This window comes from Corythoichthys intestinalis, chromosome 1, assembly GCF_030265065.1.
Source record: "Corythoichthys intestinalis isolate RoL2023-P3 chromosome 1, ASM3026506v1, whole genome shotgun sequence".
In the NCBI taxonomy this organism is placed as follows: Eukaryota; Metazoa; Chordata; class Actinopteri; order Syngnathiformes; family Syngnathidae; genus Corythoichthys; species Corythoichthys intestinalis.
This window is the reverse complement of record NC_080395.1, coordinates 17,966,315-17,988,131: the sequence shown is the minus strand read 5'-3', so window position 1 is coordinate 17,988,131 and position 21,817 is coordinate 17,966,315. Positions and strand designations below refer to the sequence as shown.

The following is a 21,817-nucleotide window of genomic DNA, read 5'->3' as shown; positions in this document are numbered from 1 at the left end:
TTTCAGTAAATGATACTGCAGCCATTTAACTTCTGCCCAAAAGCATGATGGGAAGTGCAACCATGACTGTGCGTAATGGTACCAGTTGATATATCTTCTCAGCGTTGGGAAATAAACTAGGGTGATAAGAAAAAGATCAACTATTACCTTTCTTCCCCACGTTACTTCCCACGATATTTCTAATCATTGAGAGGGGGATGGGAAGGCTTTAGCCAATTAAAAAAAAGACTTCAAAGTTTGCCAAAATTCTCTCTACTCATTTTACGTTGCCTTTTAGCTCTATGTATTCATAATACGGTGCCATTATAGATTGATCGAGACAATGCGTGAGTGGGGAGTGCAGCGCATGCGTTAATTGCGTTAAATATTTTAATGTTATTACCGCCGTTGATGCGATAAATTTGACAGCCCTACTTTAAGCCAAAACTAAAGACTTTGGATGAGTGTAAGACATTTTGTCTGAAACGTTAAATACAATTAGAAAACGATTTAATTAAAAAAAAAAATATATATATATATATATATATATATATCAAAAAAGACATGTCCGATATTTTTTTGCCGATTCCGATACTTTGAAAATGACGTGATCGGACCCGATTGATCTTTAGTTATATATTTACTAGCTAATGTGGAAAACTAGCAAGAATGTAGAATTACAGCTGCCCATAGGTTGATGAAAAATTCCTAACAAGAAACGTTTTTTGTCTGTTTTTTTTTCTTTTTTTCCTCCTAATGTTGAACCATTCCCTTAGCACTCACCTCCAATCTTCCCAGCGCTTATTCCATCCCATGACAGGCTAAGCGCTGCTGCTCAGATAGGACTTGCGTCCCGTGTGGACGGCAGATGACAGAAAGATGATATATTCCAGCTCACGAGAGGATTCGGAATGAGCTCGGTTTGTCGAGGAGGCCGTGCTGCTCTCAGTATCCCTGAGCAGCATCCAAAACATGACGGATCACCTGTGGCCCACGAGACACACGGCAGCTGTTCACACCTTGTTTCAAGTCACTCCTCTGATTTCTTTCTTTTTTCTTTTTACTCGCATGACGGATTGAGCATGACCTGCTGCTTAAAATAGACCTTGACACATTCTATATCCATTTTGGACTAGTAGAGATTGTGGTGCAGGGAGATATGAAACATGATACATTTATCTTTCTAGAGTTATTGTCAGAGGTGGCTAGTAACGTGTTACATTTACTCCGTTACATTTACTCGAGTCACCTAAAACTGAGAAAAAAATGTACTTCTAAGAGTAGTTTTATCATGTCATACTTTTTATTTTAGACTTCAAGTAGTTTGGCAAAGAAGAAACGCTACTCTTACTCCAGTACTTTGGATTATACTACAGTCGTTACATTTTTCCTATATATTCTACATAGGGCTGTCAAAATTATCGCGTTAACGGGCGGTAATTAATTTTTTAAATTAATCACGTTAAAATATTTGACACATTTAACGCACATGCCTCGCTCAAACAGATAAAAATGACAGCACAGTGTAATGTCCACTTGTTACTTGTGTTTTTTGGTGTTTTGTTGCCCTCTGCTGGCGCTTGGGTGCGACTGATTTTATGGGTTTCGGCACCACATGAGCATTGTGTAATTATTGACATCAACAATGGCTAGCTACTACTTTATTTTTTTGATTGAAAATTTTACAAATTGTATTAAAACGAAAACATTAAGAGGGGGTTTAATACAGAATTTCTATAACTTGTACTAACATTTATCTTTTAAAAACTTCAAGTCTTTCTATCCATGGATCGCTTTAACAGATTGTTAATAATGTTAATGCCATCTTGTTGATTTATTGTTATAATAAACAAATAGAGTACTTATGTACCGTATGTTGAATGTATATATCTGTCCTGTCTCTTATCTTTCCATTCCAACAATAATTTACAGAAAAATATGGCATATTTTAGAGATGGTTTGAATTGCGATTAATTACGATTAATTAATTTTTAAGCTGTAATTAACTCGATTAAAAATTTTAATCGTTTGACAGCCCTAATTCTACATAATAGATTTGACTTTATTTTTGCCAGAGCTGCCAACAGTGGCTTTACCCGTTTCACCAATAAGACATCGCAACAAGAATAATATTACTCTATTATAGTGGTATGAAAAAGTATCTAACCCTTTTGGAATTTCTCACATTTCTGCATAAAATCACCATCAAATGTGATCTGGTATTTGTCAAAATCACACAGATGAAAAAACAGTGTCTGCTTTAACTGTAACCACCCAAACATTTATAGGTTTTAATATTTTAATGAGGATAGCATGCAAGCAATGACAGAAGGGGTAAAAATTAGTAAGTGAACCCTCTGCCTAAGATAACTTACAGAGCAATTGAAACAAATTTTTACCAAACATTTTAAGTCAGGTGTGTGCCCAATCACTGATGAGTGATTTAAAGCTGCCCTGCCCACTATAAAACACACACCTCGTAAGAAATGTCTTGATGAGAAGCATTGTCTGATGTGCATCATGGCTCGGTCAAAAGAGCTGTCTGAAGACCTACGATCAAGGATCGTTAATTTGTATGAAGCTGGGAAAGGATACAAAACCATCTTTAAAAGTCTGGAAAAGCAGGATTTTCCCATAGGAATACATTATAATTCCATTAATTCGTTCCACAGCCCAAAAACCTACACTAAATCCTTAAAAAATACTGCTGGTACTATTCCAGATGGCAATTACACATAGCAAAACAAATAAATTATAAATAAAAACTGGAATAATATAAGAATAATAATACTAATAATAACAATAATTCCTGTAATAATGTAACAAATTAGGCTCCAATGTGGCGGATGTTTTTTGCTGTACCTGAATGCACCGCGGGGCTGACGTGCCAGAGACAGAGGGGTGAGCTTGACAGTTTCACTTTCACTTTCAATGTTTTCTTGAGAACACCGTCAGTTGCGGCAGACAGTAGGCGTTTTGTGTTGAATAAGTTGTGAAATAAATGATAAAAACATTCTTGAGCCAGTTTACAGATGCGCACCCCACGCTCATATTTTTCTATAATTTGCAACTCCGTTTAAAAGGTAAGCGTCACCTTTTTCTTTGTTTCACCACCTGTACCGACCTTTTTGAAACCTTTTATGCTGATTTCTCACAGAAAAAAATCCGCCGTGCGTTTGTCTGTGGTGCTGTCATGTCGCCGTATTTCGAGCATATCTATGGCTGTAGAAACAAATGGCGAGTCGAATTTTATGTCGGATGTCGAAAAGATCGTGCGTCAAAGCGATCGTATGTAGAGGTACCGCTGTAGGCCTATATGTAAAACTACAGTATGGCCAAGAATGGTGTTCATGGGAGGACTCCACGGAGGAAGCCACAGCTGTCTAAAAAACATTGTTGCTCGTTTAATTTTCGCAAAAAGGCACTTGGACACTCCACAGAAGTTTTGCCAAAATATCTTGTGGACTGATGAAACCAAAGTTGAATTGTTTGGGAGTAACACACAATGTCATGTGTTGAGGAAAAATGAAACAGCACACCATCATCAACACCTCATCCCCACCGTGAAGCATGTTGGAGGGAGCATCATGATTTGGGGCTGTTTTGCTGCCTCAGGGCCTGGACAACTTGTAATCATTAATGGAAGAATGAATTCAAAATGTTATCAGGATGTTTTGCAGGAAAACCCGAGGCCGTCTGTCAGACAGTTGAAGCTAAAAAGAGGATGGATGTGTCAACAAGACAAGACTTCAGAAGAGCAAAATACACGTTCTGGAGTGGCCAAGTCAAAGTCCATACTTGAACCCCTAAGAGATGCTGTGGCATGACCTAAAGACAGTGATTCATGCCAGACATCCCAGGAATCTGACTGAACTACAGCAGTTTTGTAGAGAAGAATTGGCCAAGATTAGTCCTGATTGATGTGCCAGACTGATCTGCAGCTACATGAAGCGTCTGGGTTATTTAGCGTCTGGTAATTATTTATTGCCGCCAAAACGGGGGCGACAAAATATTAAATGTGATGGTTCACTTACTCGTCTTTCCCCCTTCTATCATTGCTTGCATACTATCCTCATTAAAATATGAAAACCTATAAATGTTTGAGTGGTTTTAGTGAAAGCAGACACTGTTTTTTCATCTGTGTGATTTTGACAAAGATTAAACCACATTTGATGGTGATTTTATGCAGAAATGTGAGAAATTCCAAAAGGTTCAGATACTTTTTCATACCACTGTATACCAATCAGATGTAACAATACAGTCAAATGACTGCACACAAGCTTGCAGTGGGCACTGCTATGATTGCGTCAGCCTGTTTAATGACGTGGCATCTTTAAAGCACTGTAAAAAATGAACTATTTCACCTTGAACGCTGCCGTCAACATTACTTGAGAGCGAAATTCCTGAAATGACTCAAAACTCTCCCAGTTTTTATGTAGCACCTGTAACCCAGTACAGAAATTATATAGTAATTTTATTTTGAAAGTGCAATTATTTTGTAAAAGGAAATAGTTTTTCTTATTTTATGCTTTACTTCCTCCTGTGAGTTCACATGTGCGGATAATAGTTTTTTAATTGGTCCGATTAACATGATCCCGCCCTCTCGAGACATCGTGTTGAAGGTTCTTTATTTTCCGTTCTTTTCCGCTTGGATACCAAAGAGGAAGGACGTAGTGAACTTCCTCGGCGCTTGGAGACAGTCAGCCTTGTTGAAATAAAATAATTTACTCAACGCTGAAATAAGGCCGTTTGAACAACTTATAAGAAGGAAATTACATTTCCTCGGTGAGTGTTGACAAAATGAAGGAAAATAGTGCAGACATTCATCATTGCTAATTTGAAAATATCATTTTGAACTTGTAGTGTATGTGAACCGGAGGATTGGAGCCTGCATCCACCCAAGTTCACATTTGAATCAAAACTTCCGTCTTGGTGAGTTGTTTTGTTCTCACTAAGTTGGCTAAATGCTAGGCGCGAAGTTAGCGAAATGCTAATGCTAATCGCGACGCTAACACGAAGCTAGCGAAATGCTAACGCTAAGCTAGCGCGACTCCAGCGTTAGCAATGAGGGGAAAACTTAAGATTCAATGAAAAATTGATTGTTGTGTTATGTTATAGCACGGAATGATGTAACTACTGTGTTAAGATGATAGATGATGTTATTTTGCATTTGAATGGCAGATGCATAAGCAGTAATTTTGATTTGGATATTTTTGAAATATGTGAATATTACTGGTACAATGTAATATTTAGACAAAGAGAAAAAAGCTATAGCTATTGAAAAGATTCAAGTATTGATAAAAGGCTGTATACAATAATTTATTATTGTTATGCAGGCTGGGTTTTTTGTTTCCTCCTTTCATTCCTTTCATTGGATGTGGATGAAGAATTCGAAACTGGATAAAGACTTTTCCAACAGATGAATATGGCGAGCTAATGCCCGGAAACCAACTGATTTGAATTTAGACAGACTGTCTGGTTTGAATTTTTGTTTATTTTATTGTATATATTTGTGTATATATTGCCGGCTTAAATTTGTAAATAGTTGTTGTATTAATATAATTTATTTGTTACTCATCTCGACTCCAGTTATTTCAATTACTAAAAATTATTTTCCTTATTGTAATCTCCGAGAACCTAGTTCTCAGCCCAAATACAATTGCATTCACAACAGAACCCCGTCATCTCGAATCGGGGGTTACACACCGGAGATATGATTGTTTTAATTTCATGGTAGGAAATGTTTTCTCCATTATAGGACTTTAGTGGTGTGATGTTTAATTTCTGTATAATTTGAATTCAATGATTTTCATGTATTTCTTGGCATAACGTGGGCATGTAATAGGTTAAATACAGTATAAAAAGAGTTCATATCGATGACGTTAAGAAAAAAAAAAAAAAAAAGCATTGTTTAGAAATACAGTGGTACCTCTACATACATAATGGCAGCCAAACAAGGAAGTAACCCGAAAATGTGCCAAAATTTGCATTTTCGGCATATAGGCAGTAACCGAAAAGCTACAGAAAGAGAAATACTTTCTCCAGAAACTACATATTCTCATTATAAATTATATACTCTGCCTAGCAACAAGTGGCCAATCACCAACAAATACTGCTTCTACAATGTCTGTGCATTAATATAGTGACACTCCTTGCTTATGATCACAAGAGCAAAAATAGCGCTTCTTGTTATTACTAATAGAGCTCTCCAGCTCAGCCTCTTTTCAACTCGCAGCCAGGATTCATTACTCCGACACATGGGCTCGGTCGCTAATTTGTCCGAGAAGAAAACGCAGACGGATGGCTCGTTCGCCCTAAATAAGCCTGGCCTAATTATGACGCCTTCATTTGTCACGCCACTGTACTTGTCGGCCATGTTAAGTGTTGCTTTTAACTTTGTTGATGATGTTGTTGTTGTTGTAATGAGTCCTGCAGGAAGTGGCAAGGCGCCTCAGTATCTTTTCATTTATTATGGACATGGTAGCTGGAAGATAATGACATTGACTACAAAAAGCCTTTAAAGTAGTATTTTGTTCGTAGAATTTTTGCTCATTAGTTAAAAAAAAAAAAAGAAAAAAAAGTATTCATACCAGGCATTGCTAAAGCGCTTGCCAAACTGCAATATAATAAAAAGGAAATGTCCAAATTTGTTCCTGACGGTTGTAACAGTTCACATACTTTATCCTGCTACTGCATATAATAGCATAAAACGCATCCACATCTACATTTAAGCAGGGTTGTTTTCGTCAATGACGACTATAACGAAAATATTTCGTCGACAAATGTTTTTTCATGACAACGACGAGACGATAACAAGCTAAAAACGGATCTTGGGAGACTAAAACTTAATGACACGAATGCCAGTTTTCGTCTGACGAGACCGAGACGAAAATGCGCCATAGTTTTCGTCACATGTTCACAATGTGTGATTGTGTATAGTTAGCCTGCCTGGTTGTGGCACTCATGTGACATGCTGCAACACCCCAACTAAACAACTAGTCTAGTGTCCTCTCCAGTCTTCCCATTGCTTGTTTTGAGACACACGGTAAGATTTTTCTTTTTATCCCGGCAAGAGAATATGCAATGTTGTTTTAGCCGTTAAAGGTCTGTGCTGAATAATAAATGTAACTCATAGCGTTAGCATAGCATTCACGTTCACGTTAGCATTAGGCTATTGCTAACGGCAAGCGTCTCCCAAACTCTCTGACAACTTTTTTTTTTTTTTTTTTTTACATACAATTCATGCCGTCCGGGTATAACTAATTAAAAATAATGTAGTTTACTGTTTTTTTGCTGAGTGTGTATTATCATCAGTGTTGGGAATAACGCCGTTATAAATAACGTCATTACATAACGGCGTTATTTTTTCAGTAACGGGGTAATCTAACTATTTTTTCCGCCGTTACAACGCCGTTACCGTTACTGACTATCAAAAGCGGTGCGTTACTTACTTTGAATAAATTGAAGAAACTACCAGCCGTAGCGAGTCTGCTCTGCTCTGTTTATTTGTCATCCAAGACTTGGGGTGCTTTCAGGTTCATGGCAATGAAAATAGTAAAAACACATAGCCTACCTTTGCAAGAACGATGGAGTTGCCGTTTGATACGGTCATAATGTGCACGTCCTGCACCCATCCACAGCAAAAATGTTCATAGCTTTGTAGCGATTTGTAATTTCGGAATCGCTGATGAGTTTATGTGTTATGAGTAACATACACCAAACAATAAATACAGCAGAATGTCCTTTTGCGTAATTGTGGAAGCCCGTCCACATATTTACCTCATTTGTCTTCGGCTTGCTCATAAGGGTCAACATTGTTACCATCCTTAAGTTTGATCAAATATCTGTTCTTCGCCTTAGTAACGAGTTTGTCTCTTTATCGAACTAGCAAGTTAAAGTTTAATGTCCCGCGAGCCAGAGCTGCTTCCAATATGGCTGCGTTGTTGTCAAATCTCACGTGAGCCCCCATTCTGTGACGTAAACGCTCGAGCCTAATAGCGCACGTTAAGCCTGAACGATATATCGTTTAAACATCGCCATCGCGATGTGCGTGTGCGCAATAGTCCCATCGCAAGCACGTGCGATAGTTTTTCTTTTTTTTTTGATCCACATACGCCTCACTTTCTGGTCTGCGCACAGCCTCCTACCCTCCCTCTCCCAGCCTTTTGATCCTCTCAGTCACTGCGGCACAACAATGGCTTTGATCTGGCCAAAAAAGCAGACTTCACACGGGCATCTGTCAATATCGTTGAACTTGTTAAACAGTTGCAAGGAAGCCGCGCTGGAATGAATGTGTGTACTGTGGGGACGTTGGAGACATTTAAATGCCAGAAGTGATCATGAGGAGTTTGAAATTTCTACATGTCACTTCAACGATCACAGCTAAAGTAGATAAACAGAAGCATTTAATAAAGCCAAGCATTTATCTGCTACAGTACTTTATTATTGGTCAAAAATGATTTGGTTGGACAGTTATGTTTAAAACATCATAATTATGAAATTTGAAGTGCTTAAAAACCATTTATTTTTATACATTTTTTAAATCACTTTGGGGGGGGGGGGGTGAGAAAAAAACATGTCTTATACACGGTGACCCAAAAAAAAGGTTACACTGCCATAATACAACTTAAATGCCATGTTTATTCATCTTAGAATTAGAATTGAATCACAAATTATACATTATTGTAAAGAACATGTACAGTACACTCTATTTTTCAATGTGTCCTCCCTTAAATGTCACAACAGCCTCCAGGCGCCTGCGGAACGCTTCTTTATGTAGGATGCTGTCATCTTTTCCCAAGATCTAACAATGGACCTCTCCAAGGCTGCCACAGCAGTTTGTGGCTTCTTACAGGCACTGTCCTCCACAGTTGCCCATATGCTATAATCCAGCGGATTGAGATCTGGACTCTGGGGTGGCCACATATCACCTTGTCGATCAACTTTTTGGTCGGCACAGATCGGCACTTCCAGACCCAGGTTTTCGTGAGGCTGTTCCAATATCTTTCAGCTTCTTTTTAACTTTGTAGACTGCACATCTGGATATTCTCAGATTTGCTGTAATCTCAGTAGGTGTCAGACCGACACGCAGCAATTCAGGTACAGCTAAAGTTTTCTTCATTTTCAGCAGAAGCACAGGAATTGTAGAGACGAGAGATTACCAGCTGCATTGAGTGACCTTAATGAATCACTTAAGCATGACAACCTATTTAGATATGTTTCAATGGCTTTTAAACAAGCAGTCAACTGAGTGTAAACTTTTTTTTGGGTCAACCTGTATGTATCTCTTTCCAATGCTAAATCTGAATAAATACATTGGGCACAAAAAACACACACAAAAAAAAATTAAAATGGGGGGTGGGCTACTTCGCGGTTTTTCACTTATCGCGGCGGGTTCTGGTCCCCATTAACCGCAAAAAACAAGGGATGACTGTACACTGTGGTGATCTAAAGTCTTTCCAAACAGCTATTTAAGTCATCTTGTGAAAATATCTTGAAAAAAATATATATAAATGTTTTTTAATATCGCAATATAATATCGCAATATATCGCAAACCCAAAAAAAATCGCAGCAATAGTTTTTCCCAATGTCGTTCAGGCCTAGCGCACGTACTTCAGAGCCAGTGTTTTCACACACAAACTGGAACTGCGCGTGCGGCAAACACACACATGCAAAACAGATGCAGAGGGATATGATGGAAGAGCATTCGGAGGAAAATTTGTCCTTTACGAGGTGGAAATATAAACACTATTTCTAGTCGGTTGAAATTAAAGGAAAGAACGTGCATGTAAAGTGTAATTTATGTCCCGGGGCAAAGCTTTTGTCGACATCTGTGGTAAGCAATTCAGATTTGTTTATTTTTGTAGCACTTCAAGTGTAGGATAAATCTGTTGCTGGTGAGGTGCAATAAATATTACAAGGTTCTATAACACCTGTCTGTTCTTTTCTATTCAACTGACTCGAATGCTGCTCAGAAAATTTCAAATTCTTTGACATACAACAACTTATTTTTAAAGTAACGGAAATAGTTACTTTCCCTGATAACTAGTTACTTTTACTATGGAGTAATTCAATTACTAACTCAGTTACTTTTTGGAAGAAGTAGTGAGTAACTATAACTAATTACTTTTTTAAAGTAACGTGCCCAACACTGATTATCATGTGATAGATTTGTAGATGCTACAATATGTGCTCGCCTGTCAATGTTCATTTGAAACCTTTTCTTATTTTTTGGGTGATTTTTTTTAATTTCACAGACGAAAATATTGAGTTAACGTTGACTATAACTAGACAAAATTAGTCTGAGTTTTCGTCAACGAAAACTAGACGAAGACAAACACATTTTGAAATGACTAAAATATGACTAAGACTAATAAGCATTATTGTCCAAAAGACGAAAATTAAAATGGCTGCCAAAAACAACGCTGCATTTAAGTAACCAGCGGCTAGTTTAATGGAAATACAGTACGTAAGAGGCAAATTGCCCGTATGTGATCAGATCAGGGGACATCGTTGGTGAAGATATTAAAACATGTTGCCTGAAAAGGGTTTATTTAATCATTTTATTATTTATTAATTTTTAGAAATGTACTGATGGATGGACAAAAATATTGGGCAAATAAATACACAACCTCTCCACACATTTAACTCATTGGCTTACATTGACAACGATAGACTTCCCATGCATTGAAGTGGAAAGACCATCGACGGCTTTAGAACATTCAGTTGAAATCAATTTGGTGTCTATCGGCATGGCAGCCAATGAGTTAAAATCCAGAATGGTAGAAAAAATATTTACCGTCCTTTTCGTCATTTTGAAAGTAGTTAGCTGATGCCATTCTGTCAGTATTTTCGGTGACAAAGCGTAGGTTTCAGTCTTGCGGCTATGAAGTTTTTCCTGCCCTATAAAAAAAAAAACAAAATCAGGAATATAGGACGCACTGATTTAATCGGACAGCTGCAGCTTCCTTCTGCTCGACTGCGCTTGTCACACGCCAGCAAACCTGCGGCAGCAAAACAAAATAAAATGATATCACTTTGATCACCTGAGGAGAGAAAGAATACACTGCACAAGCGTCAGTTCAAATTCTTCCGCAAAACAAAAAGCGAGCAAACATCACCATTAACTCAGCCAATTCATGTAAATATTTAACTCATTTGATTTTTATTAATTGGGCTTTAATGGTACTGAGGGACAGTGGTGAATGAAGTACTCGCTTTTTTTTTTACTTAGGTAAAAGTACAGATACAGGGGAAAAATACTTGACTAATAAGTACAACTATCTAAGAAAACATTTACTTAAGCAAAAGTAGAAATATACTTGCTTTAAAATTTACAGTAAAAAGTAAAAGCTTCCTGGACTTGTACAAGTCTCCTTCCTGCCCTCCTCGACTCTGCTCCTCTTCCTGCCGGTCGGCCTTATTCTTCCTCGCTTCTGAAGTCACATCTTCGGAGAAGTTCGCACCAAAACAGTTGAAGAAGGACCTGCTGATGTGCGGCAAACGGGTGCTGGCCCCTCCTGGCACCTGTACCCCCGCAAGGTCGGGTCTGAGCCACAGAGGAGTTGGCCTGGACCTTCCTGGCTAGGTAGCCAGCGTAGTTGCCGACTGCGGTGAGGAGCAACTCGTCCGTCAGCGGGTCCTGCTGATCGTCGGCCAGTTCCATGGCAAGCTTAGCCTGCACGTCCCTGGGGAAAAGCCAGATGAGCTTTAGCAAGTGAAGGTGCTGGGCCAGCCTGTTGCTGACCATGAAGTTCTTTATGCTGGTCCAGTAGCTCCAGGTCTCTCCAATCTTGAACACATTGGCCATGGCAGGCAGCACACCCAGCACAGGTTCATACGGGAAGAGAGTGAGGAACTGCCCGTTCTGCTCTATGGCGTCCTTGTCCAGGGATATTCTGAAATGAAAAAATTGTATTTTCAGAGCCAAAGTTTCTTTTATCTTCAGCTAGCTGTGGACGAAACTTGCCTGTAGTTTGTAGGTAACTCTGTCTCGATCTTCTCTTTCAGGTCCCCAAGCGAGGTGGAGTTGTCGCTGTCCATGAACTTGTGCGCCATCCTCCTCCATCTTGCAGCCCACAACCCAACACTTCTTGCTCATGGTGCTGCACTGAAATTTTTTAGATTGAAATGTTACATACTGTAAAATAAAACACGTAAAACCTGAATTTCTTTTTAATATGGACGCAGAAATGTGTAAATTATATTTAGAGATACAAAATCCAAAATGGCGGCCATCACAAAACAGAGCTTTTTAAGTTGAAAATTCTTGAAAATAAATGTGTAAATCCCAGAGGGTTTTTTTTATATATAGATATGAACGTAAAACACTAGATTCTTGGTCAAAAGTGAAAAAAAACAAAAAAACGGGCAGTTACGATTCATTTTACGTAAATATTTCAAGCTTAGGCTATAGTGTAAACCAAAGTGGCGGCCGTAACAAAACAAAGAGCTTTTTAAGTTGAAAATTCTTGTAAATGCGTAAATGCCGGAATTGTTTATAGATATGAAGGTAAAACACTCTAGATCAGGGATTCCCAACCTTTTTTGCACCACGGACCGGTGTGATTTGGGTATTTTTTTCACGGACCGGCAATGTGCGGCAGAAAAATACAGCAAATATGAAATAAAATGACGGGGATAAAAACAAATGTTAAGTACAGGGAAAATATAACTCACCCGCTGAATCAGTGGGAGGCCTGAGGTTGTTTCGTTGAGACGAGATGGTCCCATCTAGTTGTGATGGGAGACAGAAAGTGTTCCTTATGTCAAGTCTGCTCTGTAACTTTGTCTTGGTTGCCGTCATTGCAGAGAAGAACGCTTCACAAAAATACGGTTTTGGAAATTGTAGCAAGGTTTTCAGTGCTTTCGTAGCCATGTCAGGATATTCCGGAATGACATCAAGAACCTCGATAGAGTTGCTGTCTCAAATGTACGTTTGAGGTCGCCGTCATTTGCGATCTCTACAAGCTGATGCAAAGACATGCTCGAATCACTCAGTTTATTCACAAACGGGGTCACGAATCCACTCCTTCGCAGTCCGTGGGCCACATCTTACGCAGAGCGGATTTGGCGCCTGACAGTCACCTGTTGCGACAAACCCATATTTAAGGTAGGATTCTTAAAAGAAGATTTTGTTTTCTTCAAAGTTGTAGGCTAATCTTCTGGCTCATCAGGTGCCCTTTTCCCTGTAAAAAATCTGTCCAAAGACATCTGTTTTTCAGTCATCTTCGCTTGTGTGGGGGCTAAATATTTCCAGGAACAAATGTGATGCACCCGCCCTACGGCCTACATCATACGTTATTATCGAGGGCAAGCGCACATAGATATAGACCCTACCCACGTGACGTCACAACTCCGCTCTCCTGAATGGTACCGCCCAATTGTCCGTCAAAACATAGTGTTAACCTGTTACGGCTACGTACATTCCTCCTATTTACGGCGTGTTTTTGGTGAAGGTGTGTGTGGCTGTTGGTTGCACTAACAGAGAAGATGGAAGGAGAGACTTGAAGTTTTACCGTATTCCGAGGGATCCAAAGAGGAGAGCGAAATGGATGGCTGCAATTCGACGTGAAAACTGGGCACCAAAAAATCACCACAGACTATGTAGTAGTCATTTTATATCCGGTAAGATGCATTTAAGATATACTTAGAGGGTTTTGGGCTGACAAATAACCACAATTAAGATCATTGCTAGGCTAATCGCCGACAACATACACGTATGTATGTAGTGAGAGTGCTATCGCTAAACCATATAAACATTAAAAGCGTTAACTCCATTGACAAACGACATGAAATACATTAGACTTGACAGTGGATGTTAGCAATAACAAAAGATTTTGTATTGAAAATTTCGTAACTCACCTTTCCAAGCACAAGATAGATTCCTGCCAAATTTTCGTGGACGAGGACCTATTTCACCCAACCAGCAACGAAGTATTTATAAGCCTCCAAGCTCTTGAAGTTTTTCAAATTTTCGTGAGAATAGGCTGATTTTGTGTGGACAAGATAATTGTAAATATCAGCGTAGCAGATGTCAGGCAGACAGGGCGAAGACAGTGGGTCGAAAAACATCGATTTGGGTATCAAATATGGATCTGGCGACTGTATAGAACAAAGCTTTTCCACATAACGCCTTTTATGCAACACATCCAGTGAGTTTACGGCATCAGAAAGCACCAGGTCTTCCATGAAATGCATTTTAAATTCCTCGATCAATTGAAACCAATGCTAATACAGAGACAAAATGACGGACAAGTGGGCGGAACCATACAGCGAGCACGTGGTTTTGTGACGTCGGTGGGTAGGGTCTATAGAATACAGGATGTACTGCTACCAGTCCAATGGATTTCTATGACGACATTATATCCAGTTGTCGTATTATATCTAGAGTAGACAGGGATATTGGTTTGTTAAGGGGCACAGGCCAAAGTTAATTCGGCCAGAATGCAGTCGTTAATAAATTATTATTATGTGCGGCTCGGTAGCAAATGCTGGTACCGCTCCGCGGCCCGGCGGTTGGGGACCCCTGCTCTAGAGTTTAGGTTAAAAGCAAAAAAAAGAAAAAAAGAAAAAGGCAGTTATAATTCATTTTACGTAAATATTTCAAGCTAATGTTAGGCGAATATTTTTCCATCCATTTCATTGTATTCACAACGTTTCAAAGTGCATGTTTGGTGCGAAAAATATAATGATTACCTTGAATCCCTGTGGTCTTATTACATCAAATTGGTATAATTGGAGTCATGTGATTATTGTTGTGGATGTCTCATTGGGAGGGTTACTGTGGGGATCTCTGGCAAAAATAAAGTCAAATCTAATATGTAGAATAAAGAGGAAATATGTAACGACACAAAAATACACAAAATCATACAATTTGGAGTGGAAAAATTAAACATTACATGTCCGAAGAGTATGAGTGCCCTCTAGTGGAGAAAAAAAGTATAAACAATCTAGGGCTGTCAAAATTATCGCGTTAACAGGCGGTAATTAATTTTTTAAATTCATCACGTTAAAATATTTGACGCATTTAACGCACATGCCCCGCTCAAACATTAAAATGACAGCACAGTGAAATGTGTACTCGTTGTGTTTTTCGGAGTTTTGTCGCCCTCTGCTGGCACTTGGGTGCGACTGATTTTATAGGCTTCAGCACCCATGAGCATTGTGTAAGTAATTATTGGCATCAACAATGGCGGGTTACTAGTTTATTTTTTGATTGAAAATTTTACAAACTTTATTAAAGCGAAAACATTAAGACGGGTTTTAATATAAAATTTCTGTAACTTGTACTAACATTTATCTTTTAAGAACTACAAGTCTTTCTATCATGGATCGCTTTAACAGAATGTTAATAATGGTAATGCCATCTTGTTGATTTATTGTTATAATAAACAAATACAGTACTTATGTACCGTATGTTGAATGTATATATCCATTTTGTGTCTCAGCTTTCCATTCCAACAATAATTTGCAGAACCATATGGCATATTTTATAGATGGTTTGAATTGCGATTAATTAAGATTAATTAAGATTAATTAATTTTTAAGCTGTAATTAACTCGATTAAAAAATGTAATCGTTTGACACCCCTTAAACGATCATTTCTCCGGTTTTCCGTGGTCTATCAGCGCCAAATAAAAGCTGGGAGGGGTTAGAAATCTGCGCTTTCAAGTAATGTTGACTCCATATCAAATAATTTACTTTTAAGGCGCTTTTAAAACGCCACATGATTAAACAAGCAGGCGTAATCATAGGACTTCCGCCTGCAAACTTGAGTGTGATCATGTGACTATTGTTACGTCTGGTATATTGGAGTCATTTGATTATTGTTGTGATGTCTCTCAGTTACATTAGTGTAACTGGTAAAGCCACTATTGGCATCTCATGCAAAAATTAAGTAAACTCTAATACTATGTAGAATAAAGATGAAGTAAATGGAATTTATTATCACCCACCTGTGCGGACAATGACGTTTCTCTGTTACTTATTAATGCTCTTAAAGTTGTTTTGCTTTGTTTTTTTTTTTACACTCAAAAACAAACTCAGCTGGAGGGGGTGAAAGGGTGGCTTCTGGAGCAGTGATGGTTGAAGATCCTCCGCAACGGCAAGTGCGAGTCCAGGTCGCCGAACTCGCATAACAAAAACAGATGTTGGCTGACAGGCGGCACCATTCGTCATTTAAGCACGGAAGCCAAAGAGGCTGCAGGGTGTCACCATAAGTCATTGTCACTGCACCATGGAAAGAAATAAGACATCCAAATGTTTCAATAGTCCCTCAAGCCACAGTGACGTGTGATGCAGACCTATGAGCAATCATACCAATGAGTATTAAGGCAGGGGAGATGCAAGTGTAAGTTTACAAAGATAAAATATTTTCTGAAGTTATAATATGAATCTGCATTTTAAAAAGTAAAATGTATTTCATATTTATATAAATATTTGAAAGATTATTAAAGATGGTGATGATGATTTTACTATTGTTATTAATATCAAATTCAACCAAATAGTTAAGAAAATAGTTCAGAAAATCCTGGGAAACAATAGCTATTTTAAAAGAAGTTGAATACACACACAAATATATACATATACAGTGCTGGCCAAAAGTATTGGCACCCCTACAATTCTGTCAGATAATGCTCAATTTCTGAATTACAAATACTTTGATAGTAATATCTTCATTTATTTTGATTGCAATGAAAAAACACAAACGAGAATGGAAAAAAAAAAAAAATCATTCACATTTTACACAAAACTCCAAAAATGGGCCGGACAAAAGTATTGGCATCCTTTGAAAAACCATGAGACACTTCTCTAATTTGTGTAATTAACAGCACCTGTTACTTACCTGTGGCACATTACAGGTGGTAGCAATAACTAAATCCCACTTGAGGCAGTTAAAATGGATTAAAGTTGACTCAACCTGTGTCCTTGTGTGTACCAAATTGAGCATGGAGAAAAGAAAAAAGACCGAAGAACTGTCTGGGGACTTGAGAGACAAAATTGTGAGGAAGCATGGGCAATCTCAAGGCTACAAGTCCATCTCCAAAGACCTGAATGTTCCTGTGTCTACCGTGCGCAGTGTCATTAATAAATGTAAAGCCCATGGCACTGTGGCTAACCTCCCTAGATGTGGATGGATAAGAAAAATTGACGAGAGATCTCAACGAAAGATATGCGGATGGTGGACAAAGAACCTCGACTAACATTCAAACAAGTTCAAGCTGTCCCGCAGTCCAAGGGTACAACAATGTCAACCCGAACTATCTGTCAGCGTCTGAATGAAAAGGGACTCTATGGTAGGATACCCAGGACGACCCTACTTCTGACCCAGAGACATAAAAAAGCCAGGCTGGAGTTTGCCAAAACATACCTGAGAAAGCCAAAAATATTTTGGAAGAATGTTCTGTGATCAGATGAGACAAAAGTAGAGCTTTTTGGGAAAAGGCATCAGCATAGAGTTTACAGGGAAAAAAACAAGGCCTTCAAAGAAAAGAACACGGTCCCTACAGTCAAACATGACAGGTTCCCTGATGTTTTTGGGTTGCTTTGCTGCCTCTGGCACTGGACTGTTTGACCGTGTGCATGGCATTATGAAGTCTGAAGACTACCAACAAATTTTGCAGCATAATGTAGGGCCCAGTGTGACAAAGCTGGGTCTCCCTCAGAGGTCTTCCAGATAGACAATGACCTAAAACACACTTCAAAAAGCACAAAAAAAAGTTTGAGAGAAAGCACTGGAGACTTCTAAAGTGGCCAGGAATGAATCCAAAACCGAATCCCTTAGAACACCTGTGGAGAGATTTGAAAATGGCAGTTTGGAGAAGGCACCCTTCAAAACTCAGAGACCTGGAGCAGTTGGCCAAAGAAGAATGGTCTAGAATTCCAGCAGAGCATTGTAAGAAACTCATTGATGGATACCGGAAGCGGTTGTTCGCAGTTATTTTGTCTAAAGGTTGTGCTACCAAGTATTAGGCTGAGGGTGCCAATATTTTTGTCGAGCCCATTTTTGGAGTTTTGTGTAAAATGATAAAGATTAAATTTTTTTTTTCCATTATCTTTTGTGTTTTTTCATCGCAAGCAAAATAAATGAAGATATTACTTTCATTTTCAATTAAAATAATTTTTAATTGCAATCATTCTCTGGGAGAAATTGAGCATTATCTGACAGAATTGTAGGGGTGCCAATACTTTTGGCCAGCACTTTACATACTTATACATACTTTTGTAAGTATTCCTGCCAAATTTTAAGAGTCTAACATGCTTCTTATATTTTTGGAAGATTTTTGAATGAGCAACAGTAGAGGATTCACTGAAAAAAAATGTGCAGTTTCGTGCAGTGCACCTCAGTATCCGCCATGGCAACAATTCACAATTGTCGATTCAAACTTGCTCCCATTCCACCTTTTTCACCAGATCTGACAAAATCTGACTTCCATCTTTTCCTCTAAATGAAAAAAGCCTTGGCTGGTTGCCATTTCACCAGTTGAAGGATGTCTTGAATCCTAAAACAAGAGTCCTTTGACAACGGGATAAAAGCGCTTTAGCACTTTTGGCGCAAGTGTTCAGCCCTTGATGTGGACTATGTTGAAAAATAGTAATCAAAAATCCTATATCTCTATTAGTTTTTCTGATGCTTAAAACTTTACGTGAACCCTTTTTTTTTTTTTTTTTTTTTTTTTTTAATGTTCTCTCTATATATACAGTGGGGCAAATAAGTATTTAGGCAACCACCAATTGTGCAAGTTCTTCTCCTTGAAACAATTAGAGAGGCCTATAATTGTCAACATTGGTAAACCTCAACCATGAGAGACTGAATGTGGAAAAAAAAAAAAAAGCAAATCACATTGTTTGATTTTTAAAGAATTTATTTCCAAATCAGAGTGGAAAATAGGTATTTTGTCACCTACAAACAACCAACTTCTTCTGATGAGGTCTAACGAGGCTCCACTCGTTACCTGTATTATAGGCACCTGGTTTAACTCATTATCGGTATAAAAGACACCTGTCCACATTCTCAGTCAGTCACACTCCAAACTCCATTATGGCCAAGACCAAAGAGCTGTTGAAGGACACCAGAGACAAAATTTTAGACCTGCACCAGGCTGGGAAGACTGAATCTGCAATAGGTAAAACACTTGGTGCAAAGAAATCAACTGTGGGAGCAATTATTAGAAAATGGAAGACATACAAGACCACTGATATTCTCCCTCAATCTGGGGCTCCATGCAAGATCTCACCCCGTGGCGTCAAAATGATAACAAGAACGGTGAGCAAAAATCCCAGAACCACACGGGGGGGCCAAGTGAATGACCTATAGAAAGCTGGGACCACAGTAACAAAGCCTACTATCAGTAACACAATGCGCCGCCAGGGACTCAAATCCTGCACTGCCAGACGTGTCCCCCTGCTGAAGCCAGCACACGTCCAGGTCCGTCTGCGTTTCGCAAGAGAGCATTTGGATGATCCAGAGGAGGACTGGGAGAATGTATGTATGTATTATGGTCAGATGAAACCAAAATAGAACTTTTTGGTAGAAACACAGGTTCAAGTGTTTGGAGGAGAAAGAATACTGAGTTGCATCCGAAGAACACCATACCCACTGTGAAGCATGGGGGTGGAAACATCATGCTCTGGGGCTGTTTTTCTGCAAAGTGACCAGGACGACTGATGTGTGTAAAGGAAAGAATGAACATGTATCGAGAGATTTTGAGTGAAAATCTCCTTCCATCAGCAAGGGCATTGAAGATGAGACGTGGCTGGGTCTTTCAGCATGACAATGATCCCAAACACACAGCCAGGGCAACAAAGGAGTGGCTTCGTAAGAAGCATTTCAAGGTCCTGGAGTGGCCTAGCCAGTCTCCAGATCTCAACCCCATAGAAAATCTCTGGAGGGAGTTCAAAACACACAAATTTCAATCTATATGCAGTATAAGTATAGATGTAGGTATATATAAGAAAAAACTGCACAAGGACAAAAAATACAAAAAAACAAATATAGAAATGCTTATTCAAAGCACACGAGTGTGCTATAAAGGCTGAAGGCTGTCCTCTTCTGGCAAATTAAATCAAATTTATGTATGTATACTAGGGCTGTCAAAATTATCGCGTTAATGGGCGGTAATTAATTTCTTAAATTAATCACGTTAAAATATTTAACGCAATTAACGCACATGCCCCGCTCAAACAGATTAAAATGACAGCACAGTGACATGTCCACTTGTTACTTGTGTTTTTATCTCCCTCTGCTGGCGTTTTGGTGCGACTGAATTTATGCGTTTAAGCACAATGAGCATTGTGTAATTATTGACATCAACAATGGCGAGGTACTAGTTTATTTGATTGAAAATTTTACAAATTTTATTAAAACGAAAACATTAAGAGGGGTTTTAATATTAAAGTTCTATAACTTGTATTAACATTTATCCTAAAAGAACTACAAGTCTTTCTATCCATGGATCGCTTTAACAGAATGTTAATGTTAATGCCATCTTGTTGATTTATTGTTATAATAAACAAATACAGTACTTATGTACAGTATGTTGAATTTATCAGTCTTGTGTCTTATCTCTCCATTCCAACAATAATTTACAGAAAAAAATGGCATATTTTATAGATGGTTAGAATTGCGATTAATTACAATTAATGGTTAAGCTGTGATTAACTCGATTAAAAATTTTACTCGTTTGACAGCCCTAATGTATACGAAACCCTAAACCCCAAACAGAAGGCTAACTAGCTAAATCTTAACTATAAGTCTGTAATTAGTTAATCAGCGCTGATTACAAAAAAAAAAAAAAAAAAACTTTTTTAACTTGTGCTCTATGGATTGACAGATGCTGATCCATGCTACGAAGCTACCAAATTTCAAGACGATTGGTTGGCACTTCAAAGGTAGATTCCACAAGAACAACAACAACAACTACTTGAGTGGCATCTGACAGGCCTTCAGCCTGTAAAAACAAAGTCTGCTGTTTGTACAGTGGTATGAAAAAGCTTGAGCACCCCTGACAATTTCTATTTCATTTATTATTCGTAATGTTTAAGCATAAACAAAAAACTGCTTGAACGGGCATACAGCAGTGTGGTTCCTTTCCTTCTGTAATGCAAGTGTGGCATTCTGCTTCCATCTCAGCCGCACTCTGACTTTTACGGCGCCCTCCGAGGGGCTGCTACTCTCACCGCGCCGAGATTTAAAGTGGCGGTTTAAGTGACTCAAACGCCAGCGTAAATCTCCATATTTTACCACGGTGGCGTGAAATGCATACGCACTTAAATTAAACAGCGTCTGGCCACCCTCCCACCGACCCGCTTCCAATAAACAGCTGCGTGGGCCCTGAGGAAGTTTAGAGCAAATGCCAAATAGAGCACTAATAGCAATAAAAGGCTCAATTGTCTCATGATGGACTGAAATAAATGTCACACAGCCATTTGCAGCAATGTCCAATGTGAGCATCTCTTATTGTTTTTGAGTTTAGAGTGTCCAGTGGAGAGTGATGGTTTCTGAACAACGATACCGAAGCACATCGCTCATGTTGACAGCGCTTCTTATTCACTTTGGCGCTCGGGGGTACTCAGGAACCCTTGGCAAAACCAAGCCAAGGTCATCGTTTACTCTCACACCACATTTGGCTTCAGAAAGCAGGAGATTTCTCAAATGTACTTAAAAATGCTATTAATGCTAGCAAACAAAACCTGGCTGCAGAATACACTGATATTCTTGGGATTTTATAGTACAACGGTTAGAGTAGATTCAAGAGTCGAATATGAAATGCGAGCCTCAGATTACTAAAACCAAGCTCTCTTGAAAGCAGGCTTCACCATTTGGCGTGTCTGGAT

General features: G+C 38.7%; 1 long non-coding RNA gene across 2 annotated transcripts; it reads left to right on the top strand.

Annotated features, from left to right (window-relative positions):
• Nucleotides 1-4,578: 4,578 nt before the first annotated feature.
• LOC130925775 (uncharacterized) lies at nt 4,579-16,491 on the top strand. Of its 2 annotated transcripts, XR_009065837.1 has the most exons (4): nt 4,579-4,764; nt 4,843-4,911; nt 5,316-5,457; nt 16,028-16,491. It is a non-coding gene; the product is annotated as an uncharacterized LOC130925775 (long non-coding RNA). The 2 variants fall into 2 exon arrangements; XR_009065835.1 differs by lacking the exon at nt 5,316-5,457 and having other exon boundaries at nt 4,590-4,764; nt 16,028-16,481.
• The last annotated feature ends 5,326 nt before the right edge of the window (nt 16,492-21,817 follow it).